This window comes from Oryzias melastigma, linkage group LG1, assembly GCF_002922805.2.
Source record: "Oryzias melastigma strain HK-1 linkage group LG1, ASM292280v2, whole genome shotgun sequence".
NCBI classification, from domain to species: domain Eukaryota; kingdom Metazoa; phylum Chordata; class Actinopteri; order Beloniformes; family Adrianichthyidae; genus Oryzias; species Oryzias melastigma.
Window position 1 is genome coordinate 16355445 of NC_050512.1, and position 5055 is coordinate 16360499.

The window sequence follows — 5055 nt, forward strand, 5'->3', positions numbered from 1 at the left end:
AAAAATCATTAGGAATGCTTTTACAATAGATCAAAAATATAGTTGGAGTGAGACTTTAATGAAAGCTCCCTTGTGTCAAATGCTTGTTTCTCATTTCTGAGTTTGTATAGATCACAGCATGATGGGCTGCTTTTAAAGATCTCATTGTCTTATTTGTTTTGTCAAACAGCCTCTGACTCAGTGTTGTTTTATTTTTGAGCGGTACTGGCAGTAATCAGACCTCACAGAGGCTTGTGAAATTGAACTCTTCAGAAAACTGTAATTACCTTCTTTGTATTCATGATATGCAGTGGTGGTGGTGTGTGTGTGTGTGTGTGGGGGGGGTGTTATTCTACCTTTCCTGTTGAGTCATGAAGGTTTAAATACTGCTGCTTTCTTTTCTTTTTTTACAAAATTATCATAAAGCAAACTACATGATTATGGCCCAAGCACACACAAAGTGTGGGAAGAACAATTTTATAATTTTAACAAAGGAGAGAAACTGTGTAAAGGTGAAAAAAGTATTTGATATTCAATTATACAGCGGAAACCGACATGAAGAGCAATAATATCCACACAAACACACACAAAATGTAGCTAGTAAAACTTCTAAATTGTAATGGTAACAATTATTTCTATTGCCTTAGCAAATTGGAAGTGTGCAAAGGCCCATATTGTAATTGCAACGAAAGAAAAACACTCACAAAAGTACTCAAAGGACTGGAAAAAAGATGCATTTTTTTATTTTTATTCTTGTCTTTTTCTTCTTTTCTAATAGTTTCAATCCAAATTGTAGTAAATTCTCGAAAATCTCCAGACACCTTTGGGTTAGTGAAAAGTAATTTACTATAAAATAAACAACTTCACCTCCAAAATGACAACATCACCAGCATTTTTCTGGTTTGATATTTGAAAACTCTTAAGCATTTCAGACACGTCTAAACATTAACTAAAGATCAATATGTCAAAGACTTCATTATACAGTATTAGTCCACTAATAAGACACTTTGGTTGTCTCAGAATTCCTTCCCTACTCACAACTTAGTGAGCTTTAATGCCTTCACTTTTTTAGTGCTGGCCAAATATAAAATTCAAAAAAAAAAAAATAATGTGCATCAATGTCCTCAACATTGACAAATATATACCACTTTTTTATATAAAAATGTATTTAAACTTATATTTTAAAAAAAAATCCAAGTTTTCATCATCAGAACACAGTAGTACAGAGGGAATTTGGTGTTAGCATGTTGCTAACTCATTTAGCTAATGTTAGCTTTTCTGTGATATTTTCAGCTGATGTGACATTTGGGCAATGTCTAAACATGTTCCCATCCTCCTCCTTCTCTACTATAAAACTATAGATATAGTACATTCTAAATTATTATGCAAATTGTATTTAAGTGTCAAGAAGATAAAAAATCTTTTTCAATTAAACTCATTGATGGAATTGTGTCTCAGTGCTCTTTGGATCACTGAACTAAATCTCAGCCACCTGTGATCATTGGTTTGTCAGGTGAGTTCAACTAAAGGAAACAGGCCAACATTTTCAACCAATATGGGAAAGAAAAGGATCTCTGCTGCTGAAAAGTGTGAACTAGTTGAATGTCTTGGACAAGGTATGAAAACTTTGGAATAGACTTGCGGCTGATTCAAAGCACACACAGGTTTGTGAGGCAGAATGAGGAAGGTTTGTGCCAGACAAAGACATCAGATTAAGTTGTGGTGCTAAATAAACAAATTACTGTAGAACAAATTGTGCATTTGTCCGTTACTGAACGATTATGTTGTACAAAATCTGCAACAAAAAAAGAAAAGTGTGGAGAATTCAGCCTTTATTGTGTGTGGGGGAGGCCATTGCTGTTGTTCTGTGGTCCTTTGACAGATTGGTGACCTTTTCATATCACAGATGCAAGTGTTGTATTAGATTTCTGGTCATGAACTTCACTAATAAATGCTAACAGTCACTGATTGAGCCTAAAGTAAAGTTTTATCCTTTACCATGACAAAACTAGCCCTTTCAGACTTATTTCTTGTGTATAATTAAATATGTGTAACTCTGTTTTTATGTTTGTTTATTAAAAAACAATTGTAGTTTCCTTGAATAACTTACTATCATTAGGAAACAACCATCTAAGCTTGATTGCTCCACAGATGGAATTTGTTTTACACATCTTTACATGGTTCCTAACAAATAAACACACCAAAAATGTCGACATTACATAATCTGTGTGCACCACAAATAGGTCAATTGAATTTGACAGAAAAGCTACGGTGAGAAATGTGATATTTTGCGAGCCTATGCACATCCAAGCCATCTCTCAACAGCTTGTGAGGTCCAAACTCAGTCCAGGTATTGTGACATTTATGTACTGCAACAATTCAGAGCCTGCACCTGGCTGTGGGTCCAATGTGAGAGATTTATCTGAATCATAGCCAAGGAGTCAGCAGCACACATCTGTCACCACAATGGCATCAGCCTGCAGCTGTGGAACCACATGAGTCGACTGTCAGAGATATAAACCCTGCAGGGCCTTTATGACGGCGCTTGAGTGAGTCAGAGCATCAGACACCAGTTTTATGACTGTTATTCAGAAAAATATAAGGATAACTAATAAAAAGCGGTATCTTTTTGTATGAGATGTGTTTGTACCTTTGACCAAGGCATTCAGTGGTGGAGTAAGATGCAAAAAAGCAGATATGTGGACATAATTGTATAATTTGGAAGTATATGCTCATCAAAAGAGGAATGTGGGCCAATATTAACACAAATGAATGGATTTTGTGATCAAACTATTAATTAATTTGACTACATTTACTGCTGTTTTTTACTGTCTGTGCTGATTCCACTGGCTGCTGTAACAGAAAGCACATCTCATCACAGTAGAACAACAGCGCCATCCTGTGGAGAACTGATGAAAACAGCAGATTTCTGTCCATGATTAAGACAATAGCCAAATATACAGATAAAAACACATAAATATACTGTTCAGTTCGGCGTGAAATGCAGTTTAAAACAATTCTAGCAAAAAATACTGAATTGAACATGATTTAATTTTAATTTAGTTAAGTTTAATTAACTGTAATCAAAAAAGAAAGAAATAATTTTTTTCTTACTATAAACATGTTTCTATTTAATGTTTTAATTCCTACTAAATTAATTTCAAAGTAAAAATTCTAGAATTCTAAAAATCCCTTTAGTGCAGTTTAAGCCATGATGCTGTGCTGCCATCTAGTGGTAAAATATGATGCAGCAAATGAAAGTCCACACAATAAAGGCCACCCTCCATTTAAAAACCATCACTTTTGAAAGCACTCAGATATGATCTACATAGCTGCACAGCACGCGATAAACAATACGTCTTTTGTTTGTGTGACTCTTGGTGATTAACAGGAGTTTTTCACACAGATGTTGTTCTTTTCTTCTGTGAGCAGCTCAAATAAACTGTTGGGGCCCACAGCTCGCTGATCTGCTCATCTGTGTGTTGACTGAAACGAGCATCTGTTTTTACCTCAACTCAGGAGATAACATACACACACTTTGGAGCACAGCTGTGATAGTTGAGGTGAAAGTTGTTAGCTACTGTTTTAAACTGCTAACTTTTTTTAATACCGATGGCCTCCCTCAGCGTTCATCCTCCTCCCTTGAGGATGAGCTGTTTACCTGCAGGTTTGCTAGTTTTTATCTAGTTTTTTGTTCTTTCTTAGAAAAAAAATGTTTTTTATGCTATTAAATAATGCTGACTCCTTATTAGATGCATTCTAGCATGTGATAATGTACTTCATTAGTACAAGGACTTTTAAAAACAAATTTAAATTCAAACAAGTTGTTACAACACATTTGCCAGATCATAAAAGTTATCTCCAACTAAAATATATGTTTTGTCAAAAGTTAAAAACATCATAATTCTTAGGAATAATTTCATATCAGAACAAACATAGAGCACAAATCAATGCATTATGGGTCTTATTCTACAGTTTTTTAAGCAGTGTTGCCAGAACAGAATTTCAAGGACACCAAGTCCAAATAAAGTTTGAGTTACCTCCAGCTTCTTTGCAAAAAAAAAAAGAAAAGAAAGCTCTGCAGTTTCTGAAAAGTTAAATAACAACACACGAGTTTTGCATGTTTCTCTTTAAATATAAAAACTGAAAAAAAAGTTTAACCCAAAAAAATAATGTGTTTTTGCTTTTGGGAACACATTGGTCCTCAAGACTAAAACATATTAAGTGTTTAACCATCTATACAATTCATATCATATGTGATAAACACATTCCTGAAACCCCCCTCGCATTACCAGTATCCAAACTTTCCGTTAAAAACTCTGTGTAATTCATCAACATTCCACCAGGGCAGGGCTCTGCAACTTTTAGTAGTAAAAGAGCCATTTGGGCTTGTTTTCTACTGATCAAAACCTAGAAGGAGCTGTATAGTTTTACCTAGTCTTTAAGAAATTTGGATTTGCAATCATGACCTTCTTTTTTTAAATAATAAATATGAATTATGCCTATTTTTTGGCATGAACAAAAGCAAGAACATAAGAAGAACCTATCATCTCTCAAAAGGTGATTTTTTTTTTTACGTGTGACAAAAGCTCAAATAACTTATTTTTTAAAATAAAAGATGCTGAGTGCCAAACAGGATCATCTCAGTGCAGCTCTTAACAGCTAGTAACCAATGTTGTGCAGCATAAGATAATATGTGCTTTTAACTCGTAAAAGATTCAACTTTTTACCAAAGTTTTGCTTTGTATATAAAATTTGAGCATTCTGGTGGTAGCGTTGAGCAAACAAGACATATTCAGGTCAACAGGGATGTTAAAACTTACATATTTTATCATTTATGTGTACCACAGCCAACAATATACAAATGTAACTAATCCAAATTAAATAAATGCTAATTAAGTGATCCTTACTTAAAAAGATGCTATTTTATTTGTATTGTATTTATTGATTTTTTGTTCTTTTTTCCCTCTTTATCCTCAGCAGTCTGAGTTTTGTTATTTTAGTTTGGGGTTGGACCTTGGTAGTCTTCGCTTGCAGGCTTTGTTTATTTGTTTTCTTTGGGTAGTTTTGGTTAGG